Here is a 22,931-nt window from a genome sequence, read left to right as displayed (position 1 = left end):
TTGGGGATATTAAATCTACACCGGGAAGCAGTAAAACCCAAAATGAGAACCTTAATCCTATTAAAAATTGGGGCTTCCTACTAAGAGACTTCCTTGGCATATGTTTTATTATGAAGAGGTAATTTAGACAATAGAAAAGTTAGAACTCATTGGTTACATTCCTGATTTTCAAAGCATGGATTACAGGGAATCTTTTATGACTTTCTAAGTGAGTCTTTTGGAAAGAATCCTAACTCGAAATGGCATAAGCAAGAAAGAGAGTTTATTGGTGCATTTCCTCAGAAGTCCAGGGATTTAAGTGGTTACAGAGATGGCTGCCTGCGGGGGCTCGTTGGTGTCATCAGGACTCTTTCTGTTTCTATCTCTCAGCTTGATTTTCTTCTGGTTTGGCTCTATTCTTTGGCGGGGCTAACTCCAGCTGTGGCAGGCTTATATGGTATAGTCCCCAAAGCTGCCCTATCAGTCCAAAAAGGGATCCCCATTTTTCCCGGTTAGCTTATGTGTCTCCCCAACCCCATCTTTGTGCCCAGGGAATGAGATACACGCTAATTAGGTATACACACCCAATGGGAGGGAGCAGTCTCCAAAAGGAAGGGATTGGGGCAAAGAAGCTAAAAAAGAAAAAGTCTACTTCAGAGGGAGAGAAGTTGGTTCCATTTGCTATGAGAATAATGAAAAACAACTTCGTTCTATTGTTACACGACTTTGGGAGTTAATGGAGACCACAACATAATCTGTGATCACAAGGAATGCAGTAGTTAGTATGCCAAAGGAAAGTTCCATTTAAAACCCAGTATCATGTCACTTGCTTAAAATGGTCCTCTTGTAAAAATTTGTAAAAATGGTACTCTAGCCAAAAATTTATTATAGAAGTCTGAGTTTTATTTATTTGATAATTTATGAACTATAATGAAACAGCAGATCCATTGAATTGACATGCAATTCAAATACAGACGATATTCCTGAGAAAATGGGATGAATGCAATTGTATTTCAAATGTACTAAAAGTTAAGAAATCTTTGCTCAAAATTTTTGAGAAGAAATAATTATTTTGTGAGTCCATATCTCATTCAAATTCAATTATTTTAATAAACATGGATTTCATCCTTTAGAGTTCCCACTAGAAAAACTAAATTAGAATGTTTAGTCTTCCTAAAACAACTCCCCTCCAAAAACAACCAAGTTATTAAGCAAATCTAAAGAGAAAGTATTATCAAAGAATATGTTATGAGATGAGTAATGACTCATCCCAAAACATTTATTTAATTTTGAAGCATCAGCTGTACATCATGCTTTAGTTTTTTTTAACTATTCTTTATGATTTTCTCTAAACATTTTTGTAGTATTAAATATGCCTTCAGAAATTAAGCTGGGCCGGCCCATCTGAGTATACGAAAGTTAGTAAACAGAAAATGTTGTCAGGCCCCATACCAAGATGTTGGGTGGGTTGACTAGCTGGTGGGGTTAGCACATTCCGGACACAGGCTCTAGGTCCGGAGTGCTGCGTGATCCGAGCTGGGGTGGCAGAGGAGAACCTGCAGGATCACCGCGTGCGCGCGGGGGTGCATGGTGCGGGGTGCGGGCGCTGGAGTGGACAGGAGGGTGGGCGTGGGCGGAGGGGGTCGATGCGGGGGTGCGGACGGAGGGAGGGGGCCGGAGCGGAGGGGAGGTAGGGGGCGGTGGGGGAGAAGCAGGGTCTGGAGAGGAGGTGCGGGAGGGGTGGGGCGGGCTGGGGGCGGGGCGCTGTAGGGGCGTGTTCGCTCGCTCAGGGACGGGCGCGCTCGGCCGCAGCAACTCGCTGCAAGTTCCCTCCCTCGCTCTCCGGCGGAGCCTGCCTGAGCCCTCCCACTCGTTGCAGACCGAACCATCGCGGCGGCCGCCGGCGGGGCCCTCCGCGGCCGCTCGTCCTGGGCCGGTTCGGCCAGCCCGGTCCGCTCCCTGCCCGCGGCCCCGCGGCGGCGACGGCGAGGACGCGGCGGCCCCTGCAGCCCGCGATTGGCCCTCGGTCCCTTGCGAGCCCCGACTCTCCCCCCTCGCGGTCCTCTGGCTGCAGCGCCGGGGGCCGGGGAGCGCGGCCGAGGTGAGACTGGGTCGCGAGGGCGGGAGGGGGCCTGCCGGGCCGGTGGCCGCGCCGCGCCCCAACTGCGGACAATGCCGAAGCCGCGCGCGGCCGGGCGGCGCGGAGCGAAGCCGGGTCTGCGCCCGCCGCCCCCCCCCCCGCCCGGCCCAGGACTCCGTCCAGCCCGATCTGGGGGCCGCGCTGGTCCAGACGGACCCGGGCCGGCTCTCTGGGCCTCCAGGGGAGGCGCGGCGCCGCCCGCCATGCGCCCCTCTGCGCTCGGCTGGCTTGCGCGTCCCGAGCTCGGCGGGGAGGCGGGGGCCGGGCCGGGCCGGGGGGAAGCTGGGGTGGGCTCCGAAAGCGCGCCCGTGCGTTGCTGCTAGAGGAGTGGGCCGGCAAGGGACGGGGAGGCACTCGGCCACCGCGCCTTGCATGGTCTCTAATGTCGGTGCCCAATACTTTGGGAGTATCGGTATCTCCTAATCCCCGGCTGGGAGGTATTCCAAGAAATGCAGATTCCGAGGCTCCGAAAGTTTGTGTTTGGTTACCCCCTCCAGCTCCTCCTATGGCCTCAATTGTCTCTACTTTCTTTGAAAGCATTCAGATTTGAAATAGAATTAAATTCTTGGCTCAGTCGTGCCCCCATCACCCGGCGGAGCGCCTAACTTGGCAACAAAGCGCACGCCGGCTGTGGGAAGCCCCAGCGCCTGCTGCCGGGCCTGTGCCCTGCTGCTGTCGGAGCGGGAGCTGCACAGTGTAAAGGGCAGTGACAGGTCTCCCCTGGCTGGATGGTGGAAAAGGAAGTAGAAATAACTTTGCTGTGTGCTTACATTACTCTGGAAAGTGGAAAGAAAACACCTGGAGCCTGGCTTTTTAACCCTTTCAAGTTGTTGTTCAAATTTACTGAGCCACAAAATAATAATTAGCAAGCTTTCTTTGCTGCCTAAAATACAGGCACACTCCGGGTTCTTCCTCACAGCCAAGTTATGCCCTGTGCAAAATCTGGCACACATCTGTGACAACATTGAATGGCTGGTGTTGCAAAGACTGCAAACTAGTCTGTTTTTGAAAAGGGGAATATGATAGTAGAATAAGCATTTTTGCAGTATGAATAGTCTGACTTCCATTTTCTTCATTTCCCCTGTCGGTGTGGAAGATATTTATTTAGTATTTTTTCCCCAGTTTACATTAGAGTCATTCCTGGGAAGATACCTGTATTAATGTCTTGTACTTATTTAGTGACGTTGTAACTCCTGGTTATTCAGTGAGCTATTTATTAAGCATAGTTATTTTAGCATAAAGGCTAGTTAATGGTAAGCAGGAATTCTTTGGAGATAACATCCATTTGTTTACCCTACAGTATTTAATCTGTGGTATTTCTATAGATTGTATACTGTAATGTCACCAACAGAGAGGTGGTGGTGCTTTGTCAACCTGATAATCTGTAAAATGCTTAGAACAGTGACTGGCATATAGTTCTAGGTTAGTGTAGGCTAGTATTATTCTTAATTTTTTATTATCAACCCATGTATTTTTTTTTTCCGTTTGGAAAATGTTTTTTGATTTTTTTAAACCCAGATCTTTTAAATTATGTTCTATTTTAGGTCTGTGGTTTAATTTTAGATCAGGATTGAGGTTGGGTTGTTGTTTTGCTTATGACTGACAAGCCACTCTTTATATCCTTATGCATGTGAGAGTTGATTTAGTGCATCTTACGTAGTAGATCTGTAAGGGCAAGTCCACAGTCTAGAACCCAGACATGTCCCAGTACATTTCATACGGAGACCTGATTATCCTCAAGGACTTAATTGTCCAAAGAGAGGCCTAGACATCAGGAAAAACCTGGGCTCTGAACCCCGTCCTGCCCCTACTCCGCCCACCTTGTTCTCTATCTTTAGAATCATATTTCCAATTCCTACTTGAAAGAACCATGTTGGCACAGAGGAGTTAAGTAACTCCCACTATGTTAAAATGTAATAAAAGATACATATATCTACTGTGTATACATCAACCAGAGCATATAGTTCTTAATTGTGCTTTAAAATCTTTAGAGCAGAATTTATAGTCTAACTAAAAAATTAAAACTACTTACTTGCCATGTGTCAGTAACCAAAAGATTATGTTTTCTATTTGGATATTTTAAGTGATTGTCAGGAGTTTACTCTCATTTCAAATCCCCCCCATCCCCTTTAACTTTGAAGTGACATCTTTTTTCATGCCTAAATAACTTCCTTAGCTAAAGAAGGGAGGCATTGCATTAACTCCTGAGGCCCTGCAGAGCAAAGCTGCTGTAGGCATAGTGGCTTGGCAGTAGATGGTGCTGTGGGTAATGCTAGTGCAGGAGACGCACCTATGGTCCAGTGGAATCTGAGGGATTAGTGTAGCATCCCATTGTTTGCCCTCCTCGGAACATACTTATCACACAGACACTATCAATAGCCTTTTTAGGGATAAAGGGTTTTTTTTTCCTTTGTTTGTTTGTTTTTAGGAATAAAATTTGCCCTTTGTGTTTTCAACATTTTTAGGCTATTTACTTGGTCAGATTTTTCTCTGTGAGAACCACAGTATCCCAGGTGTTAGAAAAACATTGCTTGCAAAGTTGTTATTATGTAACTGTACCCTTTACTTTTATTTTCCCATGCTAAAGTCAGATTGATCAACTTTGCCTAGAGGATCTCCAACTAACCTGAACTTTTTTTTTTAATACTTTTAGGAGATGGAAACAAATGATCAGAAACCTACTTGCATCGTGAATGTATTTACAAAAGCAACTTCTTAGGGTTATTTCTCATCATTTTTCTAGCTCCTGGTAAAATGCAATGAAAATTGATATTGAGGATGAAGACTCTGAGGCTTTGCAAAGTAATGACTCGTCCAGGAAAAATATACTCAGTCTATTTAGTGCAGACACCAAAGCTAGAAAGGGCACTCAGAAAAAGGATTTTCTGGTTCATAATAACAATTACCTCCAAGGGCAGGACTGGGACAGGCATAGTCTTAGGCAGTTGACAGTGGCTGCATTCTCTTTCCTCCTCCAAGACATGATAGTTGCTGTTACCTCCATTCTGCAAGTGAGGTGAAGCGACTTGTCTGAGTCACGTAGCTAGTAAGTAGCTGTGTGTTGTGTGTGCACACACGCTTCCAGAGCCCACAGATCTTTCTGCCAATCCACGAAGAATAACTTCAGCAGCTGGAGGTGTTCGTGTTGGCTACCTTCTTTTTGGCTTTGGTACCAACAAATCTCTTCTGTATAACTCAGTGACGTGCTTTGAATAGGGTGGGTCGCATTTGGTGATCAAAGAGTCCAAAATAGAAGTAAGCCATTTTTAATTTTCAGAGGAAACCTCTTAAGATTTCACAACACCCTGTTAAAGATTGCTTGTTTTGTGAGTGTTGAGGAGAGGGATGGTGGGTTTAACTTCTTTGAACTATGTAGAGTCTGATAAAAATGGCTTGGATTTTAAAGTAATAAAGAATTTGGGTCTGTTTTTGGCTTCCTTGCTCAGGTGATCTGGGGACAGTCACAGCTCTCCCTATACCCAATAACTTTCCCTTGGGTTAAAGGGGGGTTTTGTTCATTTTGACCCCTTAACTACATCAGAGGGGATTATGATTAATGAAACATTGAATGAAACCCCCATTCTATAATCAAACCCCATTCTTTTTTAAGAATTTTATTTTAATCTTTAGGCAGAGCCTAATTTAATTTTTTTAAATGGTGATTCTCTTCTTGTTTTCTATATTGAAAACATTATAGAAATGCAAATAAGGGAATCATTCAGAAGAAAACACAAATTGTGCCCAAAGTATTTATCAAAGAAGCTAAACACAGCATTGATTTTGGACTTTGAAAAGGATAAGTTATGGGATGATTTGCATGGAAGATTATGGAGAATACTTGCAGGAAATTTAGATTTTCATTGTTGGCATATGTCATCATCCAAACAATTAACTACAGATAAAATTAAGATACAGGCAGAGCTTCTCCACTGTTGCAGAATCCTTTTTAAACAACCTGGTTCGTTTCTGAATGATGCTTTCCTGATATAAAATTAATGAACTTAAATCATGTATATGGCTATTTTGACACCTTAGGTTTCTTCCTACTTGTGAAGAGAAGGAACTGAGTGGGATTTTTACATTTTTTTTTAACATTTTGTGGTTTTAGTCCCATAAGGAGACTCACATAAGAACCTGGCATTCAAAGTCATAGGCCTGTGTGTGTGTGTGTGTGTGTGTGTGTTTCTTTAAAGGAAACCTTAGAAAGTGAAACAAATTACTTCCTTTTTCCAGTATGTTTGGTGATAAAAGTAGTGAACATGTGGATGATTAAACAATTTCAAATTGCTGCTAAAGCTGAGATTTTAAAATTGTAAACACTTCAAAGAGAAGTTCAAAGGTGAATACCTAAGCAAAAGGAAACATTGTGTCATTTGGCAGACAGGTTTCTGGAAGAATTGTAAGAATCCTGAGGTATGTTTTATATATCAGGTCAAGATCAATGGGTTTTGAAATTGTGCTGTTCCAGATAAGGCTTTTAAAAATGTAATTCACAGGTGTACAGAAAATTTTTGAGTGGTTATGTTGTAATGCAAAACATTTTTTCCTTATAGCCCCACTAGAAGATTGTTTCATCTTTTTAATTGTCTTTTTCAGGAAGAATCACATATGCTTCAAAATGATCATTCTTGCTAAGTGTTTTTTTTTTGTCCCATTAACTAGAACTTAGTATAGCAAAATTATGCAAAAGAATGTAGTTTAGCAATTTATTACAACTATTATGTTAAACAGGTATTTATAGAGGACTTAATTATGTGCCAGGTACTTTGAACAGTGGCTGGAAAAGACAAGATCCCTTCCTCTTTGAGGCTTTAAAGGATAAAGTGGGAAAATGAATAATAAATTACACAAATAAATGAAAAGCTAATTTAAAGCAGTAATAAGTGGAGTCAAGAATGGTGGCCACTTTCCCATCTAGGCTGGGGTGGTCTGGGAGGGCCTCATGGAAGGCATTAGAGCTGAGACTTAAGTGGATAGAAGGCAACCTCTGCAAGGTCTCTGGGCATAGAGGAGGGCCCATGCAAAGGCCCTGTGGCAGGCAGAACCTGTGTTTGTGAGGAACAAGAGCCCGAAGCAAAGGAACCAGGTCAGTACAACCTTGTAGGCTACAGGAGGGGAGGTTTCCATTTATTCTGAGTGCAGTGAGAGCTGGTAGAGGATGTGACACAAGGAGGGCAGGCTCTAATGTGCACATTTGGAAACTGCCTGCTGTGTGGAGAAGGGATCATGGGGAAGAGCAGAAGCAGGGAGCTAGTTACAAAGCTCTTGTGGTGACCAGTGCCAGCTGGACTGAAGGAGAGCAGAGGAAGGGAGGGAACCCATTGTATGCAGGATTCTTCTTGATTTAGAAATGCATCATTACTTCTATGCCACTGAGCAGGAAAACACACTGCCAGTTCAGGTGTGACACACCACTCATTGGGACATGGATCCTGATGTTTCAGATATTGAAACGGGAACTAGGTGTGTCTGAGAATCAGTGACGTATGGTATATTCTGGAGATCAAGCTGAGAGGAGTTGCCAATTTGTATTTTATTTCTATTTGTATCTGAGTGCTATAGGTAAATCCTGTATTTGGAAGTACCTGGGAAGGGAGGCCGTGTGTCGTGGACTCACCTGCCTCACCAGTGGAAGCTGGTATAGAAAACGGTGTCGAGTGCAGGTAGTGTAGTGGCTCCATGTACACTAGGGACTGCTGGTGTCACAGAGAGGAGGAAGCTGGGAAGGTCGAGTTTGCCATGCTCAGGAGGAGTCACAGACCCTGTGTGCAAGTTCAGGTCATGGGCAATGTCTGTGACTGCTCCTGAACTTGGGCAGGTTTGTGAGTTATAAGCTTTGTTTCTCTCCGTGACACCACTGGGAGCAGGGGAGGGTGGGGGCTTGGTCCCTATAGTGGGGATTCCAGCCCAAAAACTTAGTTGTGGGCCAGCAAATTGCTAACTAGGTGACTGAGAGGCAGAGAGACAGGACTTCCAGTTGAATGTGTCTGGGTGCAAAGACTCGGTCTGTGTGAAGTTGAAAAAGCTACTCAGGCTTCTGGAACCTCAGTTTCCTTATCTGTAAAATGGGGTGACGGTCCTACCTACTTTCTGGGATTGTGAGTGTTAAGTAAGATAATGTTTGCAAAATGCTAAGTGCTCCATCGACAAGGTCAGTTGCTGTTACGGGTTTGTGTCTCATGGATTTCATCCGTCTTTTCATCTGCCTCAGATGGTCTCATCATGCAGGTCACAGGACGGAAGTCACTTTTTCCTAGACTTGCCCTGACCACTGAAGCTAAAGCAGCCCCTTCTCCAGCCACTCTCTCCCCCATTGTCCTATTTTATTTTATTCACAGTCCTCATTTCTACCTGAAATTGTATAATCTGTTTACATGTTGAAGGTACATTTCCCCAAATGCAAAGGGGCTCTATGGTGTAAACTGCTATATCCGCTGCACCCAGAACAGTGCCTGGCCACTGCCCACAGGCTCAGTGCGTGTTCCCTGATGAGAGTGTGGCGGTGGTGGTGCTGATGATGAGGTCCTTGCCCTCTGGGACCTTGAAGGCCTGGCTAAAAGGCCTAACCTCAGCAGGTGCCTCTCAACCTCCATTTGGTGCTGTGAGATGACTGTCCAGTTGAGGTGTCTATTCTTGAGGTCTGGCAGGCAGGTTCTGAGCAGTATTTTGAGTATTAGAGTATTTGGAGGAGAGCAAGAGTTTGTATTTGGAAGCATGGGTTTCTTGGGGGTAGTGGGACGTTGCTATGGTTTTTGAACAGCTTGTGTTGGAAAAGTAATCCCCAGTGCAACAGTATTAAGAGGTGGGACCTTTCAGCGTGATTAGGCCCTCACGGATGGATTAAGGCAGGTGATAAAAGGGCTTGAGGGTGCAAGTGGATCTCTTGCTGTCTCTCACCCTCTCTTTGCCCTTGTGCTATGGGATGATGCAGCAAGGAGGCCCTTGCCAGATGCCAGAACCTTGATCTTGGACTTCCCAGCCTCCAGAACTGTGAGAAGTAAATTTCTTTTCTTGATAAATTACTCAGTGTGTGGTATTCTGTTATAGCAGCACACACAGACTGAGACAGATGGGCTTCTTGTTTTTGCTCTGGCTTTTCAGAGGGTGTCACTTGTTTGGTCTTTAAACTAAATGTCAACAGAGGCCAAACTAACTAATGCCTGAGATGCTAGTTTACAGGCATTCAACTTGTTCTGTCATAAAAACCATGAGAATAAACAAAGTAAGGAAATACAACCATTATATTACAAAAGTGACTGATGGCTTGTTAAACTATGCTCTGGCCACCCCAGAAGCTGGAAGCACTGTGTTCTTCCGACACTGAATTAGGGCTATCTCTGGCAGCCCAATAGACAGTGTTTAGTTGGCATGCTGGACTGTTTGTGGTTCTCTTGACTTCTGCTGAGTTATATAATGTTACTTAAGATGTCACATCTCACTGTAATGACTTTTGTGGGTGCACTGATTTTGATACAATTTGTATTTTTCAAAAGAAAACTATACTCGTTTTAGAAATAAGAATATTTAGAATATTTATATATTGTTCTCCAGGCTTTTAATCCTTCACAGTGTTTATTTATGGACTACAATTTTTAGGTGAAGTTTAGTAAATAAAATACAAAGACTTATTTCCAAACTCTTGAGTAGACACTGTACAGTCATGAATGTGTGTGTATACTTAGTCACACACGTGTGCAGAGTTGTTAGTTTCCTTTCCCCAGCTACCATGGGACACCATTTCTACTATTGGTCAAAAATAGATAGTTGGAAATTGGGAGCTCAGTAATGTTGGGAAATACCAGTGAATCCTGATGGCACTTCTGTGTTTTGACTACATAGTTAGAATAAGGTGAATTGGGAGGTTCATTATACACTTGACTGTGAGTTGGGGATTTAAAAAAAAATCCCTTTAATCTGTCCCTCGCTTGTGCTCTTTCAAATGATCATTAATTGGAATGTTGTGATTTTTAAGAATCAGGTGTTTTTCTTCCCAATAAATTTTGTTCTTGTTTAGTGACCATGAGAGAAGAGAAACCATTGTGTGTTGATTGTTAGTATGACTAGTCATGAGTGCACTTCACAGTTTCTGTTGGCTTTGTTCCAACCTGCAACATGAACCAGGTGGGTAACCATAAACTATTTTATAATGTTTTGCCCAAAGTGGCCACCATCTTGGAGGGGATACACTGTTTCGTATCTTAGTTCTTTAATTTTGTTAGTGAATCTGTATTTACCACTCTTATGGGGGGAGGAGTCATTTAAATATATATTTTGTGGGTAGTTAAAATTTCTTTTAGATAGTACTAGAGATGATTTGTGGTCTACTTGTATTGTTTGGTTTTAAATGAATTTTCTGTAGAAGTGATGAGAGTGCCACACATATCATGGAGCTAGGGGAGTGCGTGTGCGTGTGCGTGTGCATGTGTGTGTGTGTGTGTGTGTGTTTTAAGGGCCAGCATTAAGTATAAGCATATCAGTGGGCTATGTTTTTTCCAGTTGGAGGTGGCTTTGCTCTCATCTTTGTGTGACATGTTTTTAAGTCATGGTCTGATTTGGTTATTTGAATTTTCCTTAGAGGTATTTTTCTTTTCAGAATTCTCTAGCACAGGCCTGAACTGTTTTGATTGTTAATCCCCTGTCGCTATCACCACAAGCCTTTTCCAGAGTAATTTCAGTGTGGAGCATTCTGCTGTTCAGGTGCTGCGAGTGGGCGATAATGCGACCTCCTCACAGGGCCTTTAACGAAGCACCCCAACACTTAGCAGACACCTTCGTACACTTTGTGTCTGAAATACTTAAGCACCTTCATTTTACTTTGGATTTTTCATTTTACCAGATAGTATTAATTATTCACATATACCTTGTATTAGTCAGGGTTCTATGGAGAAACAAAAGCGATAAGATGTACATATAAAAAAAGATTTTGTTATAAGGAATTGGCTCACATGATAACAGAGACTGAGAAGTCCCACGATCTGCTGTTTCCAGCTGGAGACCCAGGAGGACGAATGGTGTAAGTTCCAGTCTGTTTCAGTGAGCTGACTCCAGAGTGTTAAGGCCAGGTCCTCCTTCTCTAAGTCCTGCTTTTCTATGAAGGCTTCTCAGTAGTGCAGCAATATCACACTTTTTCCTTCTTAATACTTCTTTCACTGATTCAGTCATTGCTGCATTTTACGATGTGTTCTTGGTTTTGCGAGTGTCTCTTCTGTTAGACGGTATCTGCAAACGTACCTGGGAGATGGTGTGGGTTTGATTCTAGACTATCACAATAAAGCAAATATGGCAATAAAGTGAGTCACATGAATTTTTTTGGTTTCCCAGTGCATATAAAAGTTATGTTTACACTATGCTGTAGTCTATTAAGTGTGCAAAAGCAATAAGTCTAAAAAAAATATACCTTACATAAAAATTATTTATTGCTAGAAACGCTAATGATCATCTGAGCCTTCAGTGAGTGGTAATCATTTTGCTGGAGGGTCTTGCCTCGGTGTTGATGGCTGCAGACTGAAGGTCGGTGTGGCTATGGAACTTTCTTAAAATAAGATAACAGTGAAATTTGCCACATGCATTGACTCTTCCTTTCACAAACCATTTCTCTGTAGCATGTGATACTGTCTGATAGCATTTTACTGTAGAACTTCGTTCAAAATTGGAGTTAATTCTCTCAAACACTGCTGCTGCTTCATCAACTGAGTTTAGGTAATAGTCCAAATCCTTTGTTGTCATTTCAGCTGTGTCACAGCATCTTCACCAGGAGTCGTTTCTGTCTCAAGAAACCAGTTTCTTTGTTCATCAGTAATAGGTAACTCTGTGTCCCTTAAAGTTTTATCGTGAGATTGCAGCAATTCAGTCAATCTTCAGGCTCAGCTTCTAAGTCTAGTTCTCTTACCATTTCCATCACATCTGAAGTGACTTGCTCCACTGAAGTCTTGAACGTCTCAAAGTCATCCTTGAGGATTGGGATCAATTTCTTCCAAACTTCTGTTAACGTGGATATTTTGACTTCCATGAATCACACATGTTCTTAATGGCATCTAGAATGGTGAATCCTGTCCAGAAGGTTTTGAGTTTACTATGCTCAGATCCATCAGAGAATCACTCTCTATGGCAGCCATAGCCTTACAAAATGTATTTCTTAAATAATAAGACTTCAAAGTAAAAATTACTCCTTGATGCATAGACTGCAGAATGGATGTTGTGTTAGCGGGAATGCAAACGTTAACCTCCTTGTACATTTCCATCAGAGCTCTTGGGTGACTAGGTGCATTGTCAGTGAACAGTAGTATTTTCAAAGGAATTTTCTTTTCTGAGCAGTAGGTCTCAACAGTGGCTTAAAATATTGGTAAACTATGCTGTGAACAGATATGTCATCCAGGCTTTGTTCTTCCTTTTATGAGCACAGGCAGAGTGGGTTTAGCATCATTCTTAAGGACTCTTGGATTTTCAGAATTGTAAATGAACATTGGCTTCAACTGAAATTTACTAGCTACCTTAGTCTGTAGCAAGAGAGTTGGCCTGTCCTTTGAAGCTTTGAAGCTTGTTGACTTCACCTCTCTAGTTATGAAAGTCGTGGATGGCATCTTCTTCCCATGTAAGGCTGTTTGTCTACGTTGAAAATCTGTTGTTTAGTGTAGCCACCTTCATGAATGATCTGGATAACTTGCTGCAGCCTCTCCATCAGCTCTCGCTGCTTTACCTTGCACTTTTATGTTGTAGAGATGGCTTCTTTCCTTACACCTTATGAACCAACCTCTGTTGGCTTCCAACTTCTATTCTGCATCTTCCTCACCTCTCTTAGCCTTAATAGAGTTGAAAAGAGTTAAGGCCTTGATCTGGATGAGACTCTGGTTTAAGGGAATATTGCGGCTGGTTTGATCTTCTATCTGGACCACTAAAGTTTTCTCCCTAGCAGCAATAAGGCCCTGCCCTGCCCTTCCCTTCCCGTCCCTTCTCGTCCCTTCCCTCTTCCTTCCCCTCCCTTCCCTTCCCTTCCCTTCCTTTTCTCTTTTCTTTCTTTTCTTTTTTAAAATTTAAGACAGCCTCATTCTCTTGCACGAGATAGAGTACAGTGGCATCAGCATAGCCCACTGCAACCTCAACTCCTGCGCTAAAGTGATCCTCCTTCCTCAGCCTCCTGGCTAGCTGGGACTACAGGCGTGCACCACTACACCTGGATAATTTTTCTATTTTTTGTAGAGACAGTGGGGTCTCACTATAGCCCAGGCTTGGCTTGAACTCCTGGCCTCAAGGGATCTTCCCACCTCAGCCTCCAGAAGTGCTGGGATTGGCTTCATTTTCTTATCATTCCTGTGTTCACTGGACTATCACTTGTAATTTTCTTTAAGAACTTTTCCTTTGCATTGACTACTTGACTAACTGGCACAAGAGGCCTAGCTTTTGTCCTGTCTGGGCTTTAGACATGCCTTCCTCACTAAGCTTAATCATTTCTAGCTTTTGATTTTAAAGTGAGAGATGTACAGCTCTTTCACTTGAACACTTAGAGGCCATTGTAGGGTTGTTAATTGGCCTAATTTCAATATTGTTGGCAGGGAATTGGAAGGCCTAAGGGGAGAGAGAGATGAAGGGCCAGTGAATGGAACAGTCAGGACACATAAACATTTATTAAGTTTGTTATCTTTGTGAGTGTGGGGAGAGGTGCCCCGAAACAATTACAAAACATAGTGACATGGTAACATCAAAGATCACTGATAACAGATTGCCATAACAGATATGACAATAATGGAAAAGTTTGTAATATTGTAAAAATTTCCAGAATGTGACACGGAGACCAGAAGTGAGCACACGCTGTGGCAAAGGTGCTAATGGACTTGCTGGAAGCTGGGTGGACACAGACCTTCAGTTTGTAAAATAACACAATTTTTTTTGTTTGGCTGCAAAAGCCTTTATTTCCATTTGGTCCAAGGCTTAGGAGAGAACTCCAGGGTGGTTTAAAAGCTGCCTAGTGGCTGGAGGGAGAGGTTCAGGCAGAAACCCTGATATTTTGAGGGGGGCTTCTCAGAGCTTGCCGGGCTTGGTTGGCTCCTGTTGTGCTCGAGGCTGAGCATTTGGAAGAGCTACTCGCCCGGCCCAGCCTGGGGGCCAGCCAGCTGTGGAGGGTGGTCAGATGGTCGCCCATCTTCTTGATGAGTTTCACTTCCTCGCCTAGGAAGTCACAGAGCTGGGGGCTGTGCGGGCAGAACCCAGGGCTTGGAGATCCACAAGGGCCTGGTTCAGGCTCTTCTCCAGGGCCATGGCGGCTTCCCTTGCGTCCAGGGTTGTACCCACTCATCTTGAGATGGCTTCCCCATGTCCTGGAAGGGGTCGCCACGCTGGTTTTGCATCTTCAAGACACGCTTGATGCCTTCCCACTTCTCAGCCAATTCGCAGAAGATGTGGCCACGCCTGTCAGAGCCACATCCTGGAGGTCGAAATAGCAGCCCAGAGAGAGTTGGGTGCAGGAGGCCGCAGATGCAGATTGACCAGGCGGTTGACGGCTGCCTCCACCTCGGTGGAATAATTCTGACGAGGCTGGGAACTCATGGTTGTTCAGCAGTAAGGAGCTAACCACAAAAACCGGAGTTAGCGCGCTCTGGAAGCAGGAGGTGGCAGAGAAGATGGTCCCGGAGACTGCAAGTGGAGAGGAGATCAGAGAGCACTCGCAGGCTGGAAGAAAGGGAGTCCCGGGGTCTGTTTCGTCCACATACTGTTGAAGCAAGAGATAGATCCACGGGAATGCCAAATGCGCTGCCAAAGCACAGTATTTTTGAAGCAAAATAAAGGAAAGTGCAATAAAATGCCTGTGTATTTCTCCATGGCGAGTATTGTCTGCAAAGGAAAATGGTGATGTCATCGATGCCCTCCCTTCCCTGCTCTGTGTGGTCTCTGTAAAGTGCACGTGGGGAGGACCTGTGTGGCCGTGGGCATCTCTGCTTCTGTAAGGACTCAGTCTCCACTTCGTGGTTTCTCCTCAACACGGGTTACATTCGTGTTGAAAGTGATAGCAGTTGATTTGTGTAATTGCATCTGATTTACAGTTTTCTTTCTTATTTGATCTTCAGATTTCAACCAGGTAGAGAAGGAAGTGTTTTGAAACTAGGAAATATACCTTTTGGTTTTAAAAGAAGATAGTTATTTGATTTGATGGTAGATATTATTTATGGTTGAACATCAGGAAGAAACTGAGTGCTCTGTCATTTTCTCAAAAACAATTATTCACAACTGATTTTTCCTTCATTAGCACCTGTAATCAGTCATAATAATGGCGATAATGATATTATTATTGAGGCAAATGCTTACGTAGTGCTTACTATGTTCTCAGCATTGTTTTGTGTTTGCATGATGGCTCCTTCAGCTTGTAGTTGAAACAGTTGATGCGTTTCTGCTCATATGGTATTTTAGCTTTGCTTTCTGAGACATTTGGCTTCAAGTGGTAAAGAACTGAGCAGTTGCATGTAACTAAAACTTACTAATTTCTCCAAGAGATCACTCTTAAATGACTTCTCTTCCTTGTTCAAAATGCTCTGGGCTTTCCTGGGCCCCTCATCTGTTGCTCTTTGGTGCAGGAGTTGGTTTGAGACTAGAATCAACCACAGGCAGCAGCTCCATGCAAGGCCCAGGGGACGTTGGCAGTTGTGGGCGGCCACGTGACCAGGTGGCGTGGCCACAGCAGAGTCCAGTAGGCTGACTGTGGGTCTTTATTAACCCCGTGGGAAGAGTTTTGTCTAGAAACCTGACTTTCTAAGGTGAAACCGACTGAGTCCAAGTGTATGTAGAACTGCGCCAAGGACATTTCATCAGAAGAACATGAACTCTGCGCTTAATTGAACTTCTTTTTTTTCCCCCAAAGTAGTGCTAGGATTTTGGTCAGCTGACACAGTGATCAGTTGCAAGGCAACTTTTGTCTGTGCTCGTAGATTTTTTAATAGATTAGTTGAAGCTCTGTGGCTTAATGAAGTAACAGTTTACAAGTCATAGAAAGCTTGTATTTGTTTAATTATTTTAATTGACACAGAGTAAGTGTACATAATTATGGGATACAACATATTTCAATACATGTATATGTATTGTTGAAGCTCTGTGGCTTAATGAAGTAACAGTTTACAAGTCACAGAAAGCTTGTATTTGTTTAATTATTTTAATTGACACATAGTAAGTATACATAATTATGGGATACAACATATTTCAATACATGTATACAATGTGTGATGATCAAAATAATTAGCATGTCCATTATCTCTAACATTTACCTTTTCTTTGTGTTGGAGACATTAAAAATCCTCTTTTCTAGCTATTTGAAAGTGTACATAAAAGTATTGTTAACTGTAGTCACCCTATGATGCTGTAAAACACTAGAACTTATTCATCCTTCCTAGCTGTAATTTTCTAGGAAAGGGATGAATTCTTCCTCTGCATCTGAGCTAACACTGGTACGTGCCCTGTGAGCGGAGCAGGCCTCCTCAGTGAAGGTGGGAGACAGACCAGTCCCGCAGACCCATTTCTCCCACCTCGTGCTTAGCAGCTCACGAGAACCCAGGTCCTCTTTGACAGCCCCTCATCTTGGGTTTTCCCCTCTGTCTGATGCTGAAATCTCTCCCCTGCCTGGCTCCACTCTGTATTTCTGGGGTACCTCCACCAAGTTCAAGCCTTGCTCATCTTTTCCTTACTCTCTGCTCTCCTTACCTCTGTCTGAACAAAAAGAACAGAAGACACAATCACGCCTCTGTGATGCTCAAGTAACCTGAATGCCAGGGCATAAAGTATGTCTCTGCCTGACCACCAGACTGTGAGACTTGATGAAAAGGGCGTAAATCATATTTGAGCCAGCAGAGTCCTGTGAATATTTGTTTCAGTCTTAAACCTCTCTGCTGCCCTGAGACTAGCTTGTATCTGGAGATTGAAGTGAATAATCTGAAGGAGTTTGCAGCTGGGATGGAGGTAGCGCTGCTGCTAATATCCTGAGAGACTGTAGAGAATACAAGAGGTGCTGGAATCAAGGTAAATGCTTGGATTTTTCAGATAGCACCAAGAGATACTAGACCCGCGCAGCACAGTGTGGGCACGTTGGCTGCCCAGCGCTGCATATGTGGCCGGCCTGAATCGAGATGTCCTCTTGTCAGTGTAAAAACACACCAGATTTGGAAGATAGAGTTTGAAAACAAGGTAAAATAACTCAATAGTTTTTATATTGATTACATGTTGAAATGATAACATTTTAGGTTTATTGGGTTGAAGTAAATATATTATCAAAATTAACTTCACCTGTTCTTTTTTTTCAATATGGCTGCACAGAAACTTAAGGTAACATATATAGTTCACATGTGTGGCTTGCATTGTATTTCCGTGGGACGGTGCCGTTTTAGATGCTACGATTCATTGATTTTGCTCCATCTCCTTGGCAGCATTCTAAAATGTTAAGCAGATGGTTGTATACTTGTAGAAGAGAAAGTAGTAATAACTATTATAAAAGCAAGAATAATTTCACTAACAGCAAATCATGTTCTCATTGTTTTTTCTTTCCGTAAGGTTACTTGGCTAGAAGATCAGAACACGTCTGTAGATTTATTTGTGGATTTCCGCAATGCATTTGGAATGGGTCCTCTGATCAGCTCGAGGACAATTTAGGCAGGATAGAGTTGTGGTTGATGGCGTGGCTCTGTCTGTACCTGGTGAAACTCAGTTCTTAACGGTTGTGTCAGGAACAGCCTGGGGGATGCTGTCTGGTTTCCCATGGACTTTGTCTCATTTCAGGGGAGTGAGGGAACATAAAAGAACATTTGTGAAGGGGTCAAGTTTGGTCAGGGTTTTAGTGCTCTAAAGGAAGGGGATGCCCTCCGAGCCATGCTCTGCTGAGGGGTCTGGAGTTCATTCACTGACATATTTATTGACCACCTATGTGCCCAGGCACGATGCTAGGTGCTGGGAATAAAGATGAATAAGATACTGTCCCTAACCTCACAATTCTATCTACGGGGAAAGAAACCACTTAAATAAAATCCCAGTCCTTGTGGTAGCAAACCAACAGGTGCGCCTGTGCGTAGGGTGCTGGGCCCTGCCGGAGATGCCACCCTCAGACCTGCTGGTCTGACGAGATTCCTCTGGATTCCGATTTCTAACTCCTACCACAGAGAATGGCTTAGTATTAGTTGTTCTAAAACTGAAATCATTATCTTCAATAGTTCATATCCAACAAATTAGTATATAGCAAATTAATTTATGTGAGATTTTTTCTGCAGCTGTGGTAGAAAGCTTAGCAATCTCTGCTTTGAAAAATTTCCAGGACAAAATTGTCTTGACAGTGTACTTTTGGGGGCTTACTGGACACATGTGCTGGAGTGGCCTTCAAACTGTTGTTGCTCAAAGAACATTCTGGCTTTGCCTACAAGGTACCTCTTTGGCTGCATCCTTACAGAAGGGAAAAATTCTACCTTCTGGTCAGGCATTTTAAACTCTAGCTGAAAGGTAGAAACCTACTGAGCTCTTCACGGTTTAAGAGGTTGTTCTGGAAGATTCTTTCAAGGGTTTACGAAGCTGGTCCAAGGCTTTGCTTCTGTCAACTTTGATCTTCCAAGTATGTCATAAGTGGCTCTAAATGTGTAGGTGCAAGGAATTACGTTAGACCCTCTCAGAATCACCTCATGGCTGAGTATCCCTCACATCTGTCGTGGGCTTCGCTTTGTCTGGAGGATATTCAGAGACAGCCACACGACATCTCTTACTGTTTTTTGGTACAGAGGGTGTGAGGACCCTCATGTGTTATTGCCCAGTGTGCTCTACACTCTACACACCTTTAAAAGTCTGTCAAAAACATGCAAGGCAAGTAATTTAACTAAAAAGATAAACAGTAAACTTTGGGTGAAGTTGAGACACAACTATAGCAATAACTTAGTAGGAAATTCTGGCCGGTTTATTCTCTCTCTTGACCTCTGTGCTCTATGCTTAAATTTCTCTACGTCCTGAAATTTTTATTTTCTGTTCTTCTTGGATTGTATTTCGTTTATTTATTTTTGAAGTATCTCGTTTTTGTGAAAGAAAGCAGGGTTTCAGTAAAACTAAAGGCTTTCTTAATGTCATTTTTGGTCTGTAGTTGGTTCTGTGTAAACACTACATTGGAAAGGTAGAGGTTATGTCTTTGACCTTGTTCAAACTTTTATATTAATTGTTTAAATCAGGGGTGGGCTATGTTTTCATTTTTTATTTTACTTATGTATTTTTCTTGGTAGGTGAGAAAAAACATATGGAAGTTACGTTTTTTTACCATTCAAAATTTAAAGTTTTATGGAGTCCTAGGGAAAAAAATAAGTTCTCACCACTGAGTGATCCCTTTTGAGTAGAAAACCTCAAAGGGGCACTTGGCACTGGATCTGGGCCACAGATCCGCACTCTGTGCACGTTTGGGTGGTCGCAGAGTGTGGTGGCAGACAGACCTTTCTGTCCCGTGCCCATGCAGGACACTGGGGGACGTTGGGATTGTCCCCTTTCTCAGAACACCCTTCAGAGTTGGTACTGCTGTGGTTCCACTGTAGTAATGGGGTCACGGGTGCAAAGAGGTGAGATGTGTTCTTCAGGTCATGTGGGTGGTGGAAGAGCCCCGGGGCCTTGGCTCCCACTGTCCTCCCTGTCTGGTCTTCCCTTTCCTGGGGTCCTGGGTCCCCTCCTGCCTGAGCTTGGCTAGTGGAGCGCGCATTCCCACCTGGAGCCTCCCTGCCCCTGGCTCCCAGAGGCCCTGACTTTTACTTTACCCTGGCCCTGGCCGTCCCTTCTATCCACCCTACCTTCCCCCCAGGCCTGGGAGGGTCTGTCGAAGGCCCCGAGATGGGTTTTCCTGGAGGATCTGCCCCTCCTGAAAGGCTGCGTTTGGAATCCTGTGCTGTCTCTGGGACTAAGGCTGGCTGGGCTTGACTTAGCAGCAAAGATTTCTCTCAGCACTGGCCTAGATGGCAAATGCCTGGTGTTACAGATGCTTTCCCCCAGGTGGCTCAAAGGTGGGATATTACAGCAAGAAATGTCAACTTCGGCATAAGGATATGAAGGGGGAGTGGGGACGGGGTGCTTCCTGTCCCTGGCAGCAGTCCCAGCCCAGCACACTTGGGGGCTCAGTAAATAGTCATTTATGTGTTGGAGGGGGCTTGATGGGGGGATGGATTGGTGAGCTGTGCATGTTCTCCACGGTGCGGAACCCGTGCAGAGAGTGGGAGGCCGGCTTCTTCTTCATGTGCAGTCGGAGGTGACCCACACTGGAATGGGCTGCCATATAGAGTGGACCCGCTGTTGTCGCGGGGCGTGGAGGGGGGTCCAAGGGGCTGCACATTCATCTTTTTGTCCTGTATGCCGAGGTCCGGATTTTTTTATCCTGACACATACCAGCCTCACCCATAACCTACAGTTTCTGCTACTATTTCTAGCACCATCTTTTTTACTTCTCATATTGGGTTTATTTTATCCTGCCTTAGGAACTCTGAGCCTGCACCGCAGTAGAGTTAACGGAGTCTATTCAGGGGACTCTCAGAGGCACAGTGTTGGAAAATAAGGTCACTTCTCTCTTTAACACCGAAATAAACTGCTAAACGCTTGTGCACGGAGTGCAGGAGACTGCAGTAGTTGGCCTTCCGTGTGGGGGTGTCTGTCAGGGTGCTGTGAATGTGCCAGGAACACGGGCCTCTGGGGAACGGGCTTGACTGTGCACTGGCGTCCTGGCATCTGCTTGCAAAGAGTTATGTTTTGCCTTCCATTTTCTGACTTGGAAAAGGTTCAAGCGAAACTAGAACTGTCAGGGCTAAATTGGCGTAACAGATACCAGTTCTTCCTCGAAAGGCCCTAGTAGGTTACCCTCTCCAGTGGTCCAGACTGTTGACCTACTAAGAACACTTAGGATCAGGACCTCCTGGGCCTCTCTCTCCTGAGTGGGGATTGGCAGGGTGCTCCCTGGATGACACTAATGTTTAGGTAACTTTGGGAACCCATAATCAGGGTCCGTGCTTTGCAGACTGGCACATCAGAGTGAGCCAGAGGGCTGTTCCTATACAGATTGCCAGTTGGCCTCAGTTTCTGATTCAGTAGGTCTGGGGAGGGCCTGGACATTTTCACAAATTCACGGGTGATGTTGAGCCTGTCTGTGAAATCCTCATTAGAGAGGTGCCCAGTGCTAGGTCTGAGTGCCGAGGCACAGGAAACTTTGTGGGCTCTTGGGCAGGAGGTGGGGTTATAATGTCTTGCAGGGAAAACACAGCAAAGGGGCAGAAATGGTTGTAAAAGTTCTCCTAGAGAAGACAACCTGTAATGTCACCGACTTTAACCTTCTTACCAAGAATCGTGGCCCGTGCCAAGGCGCACTCCTGTAATACCAGCACTTTGGAAGGCCGAGGTGTGAGGTTCGCTTGAGCCCAGGAGCTCGAGACCAGCCTGGGCAATATAGTGAGACCCCCGTCTTAAAAAAAATAATAGAAAAATTAGCCAGGTGTAGTGGCACACACATGTAGTCCCAGCTACTTGAGAGGCTGAGGCAGGAGGATTGCTTGAGCCCAGGAGTTTGAGGTTACAGTGAGCTATGATCCCCCCACTGCATGCCAGTGTGGGCAACAGAGCCAGACTCTGTTTTATACATGTAGAAAATAATAATTTTTATTTATTTTTTTAACTGATAGAACATAAAGTCCCTAATTTTTAATATAGCAGTTCTCCTTAATGAGTCATATATATGTATGTTTTTCCCTAATCATTTTGCGTTTGTCTTTAGTCTGTGTAGATTTTCATATTTAAAATAACAGTTCAGTTATGATATACTTTTGGGAGTGTCGTTTATTAAACATACTAGACACTTGGAAGCAAACCTGTGACCTTCATTTTTCGTTTTAAAAGAAAATGTTTTTGTGGCATATTCTGTAATAAAATATTTTTAAATGTAGTGGTTACACGAAATTTTTATTAATATCAAGATTTTAGGTCATGAAAATCTACTTATTTCCTTAGATTTAAAAAGTGTTTTTACAAAATAATTTCCTTTTCTTGGGAATTTTTATGTTTTTAGTTCATGAGTTCTTTATTTTCAGGCAGTTTGGGTGGTTTTGTTTTAAAATATATTTACATTCTTGGAACTTTTTTCTTATTTCAATAAAAATTGATACAGATACTTACTAAAGTGATTAAATCTGGAGGAATATAGTAAAGATAATTTCTAAATTTAGTCTTCGGTCCTCAAGTAAAAATGCCATCAGTGAACTAAAACATGCTTTTGAAAAGTTACAAGGATTTCCATGAAATCTACTTAAACATGTATTCTATAATTAAAATAAGTCCTATTTGGAAACAAATTTAACTCCTAGAATATTGAACTATTTCTTTTTATATCACTCAACTCATTCTATTTTTATGGTTTAATTATATAGTTGACCCATTTAATCAGAATACCTCACACAACAAAAGTAGTAACTAGAGTTTCTTTTAATCAGTTTTAGCATCTGAGGAATCTGATGTCTCCTTGGTGAGTGTGGCCAGAAGGAACTGGAACGTGTATTCTCTATGCTGCTGTGACGATTTTTTAAATCTGTGAAATAGATACTTTTAGATAATGATTAAACTGAGCAAAGAGAAAGCCAGGAGTTGAAGTAAAATTTGTATTATCTATTGTTGTGTAATGATGACCCCAAAACTTAATGGCTGAAATGCTAAAGATTTCCTGTCTTTGCGTGCCATGGGGGTTTGGAGTGTCTTAGCAGGGAAGTTCTGGCTCTGGTTTCTCAGGAGCTCGTGGTCTTGATGTGGCTGGGGCTGCAGTCACCTGGAGGCTGAGTGGAGCCCCAGGGTGGCCCAGCTAGTC

The 22,931-nt window shown here is 43.5% G+C and overlaps 1 protein-coding gene and 1 pseudogene across 10 annotated transcripts in view; one reads left to right on the top strand and one right to left on the bottom strand.

Moving 5' to 3' along the window:
- The first annotated feature begins 1,840 nt into the window (after positions 1-1,840).
- Positions 1,841-22,931, top strand: part of FAM110B (family with sequence similarity 110 member B) — a 137,173-nt gene continuing 116,082 nt past the window's right edge. For 5 of the 10 annotated variants that reach the window (XM_045560628.1, XM_045560625.1, XM_045560626.1 and 2 more), the window contains exon 1: positions 1,854-2,080. The gene's annotated coding sequence lies outside the window, so the exon portion shown is untranslated. Of the gene's footprint in view, positions 2,081-17,149; positions 17,279-22,931 lie in introns of those variants that run through there. The other 5 variants (XR_006737156.1, XR_006737155.1, XR_006737157.1 and 2 more) reach the window with 2 other exon arrangements.
- Positions 14,194-14,659, bottom strand: LOC123644503 (annotated as a pseudogene).

This window comes from Lemur catta, chromosome 9 (genome assembly GCF_020740605.2).
Source record: "Lemur catta isolate mLemCat1 chromosome 9, mLemCat1.pri, whole genome shotgun sequence".
Taxonomy (NCBI): Eukaryota; Metazoa; Chordata; class Mammalia; order Primates; family Lemuridae; genus Lemur; species Lemur catta.
Note: the sequence above shows the minus strand (reverse complement) of the source record. Positions and strands in the feature narration are given on the sequence as shown.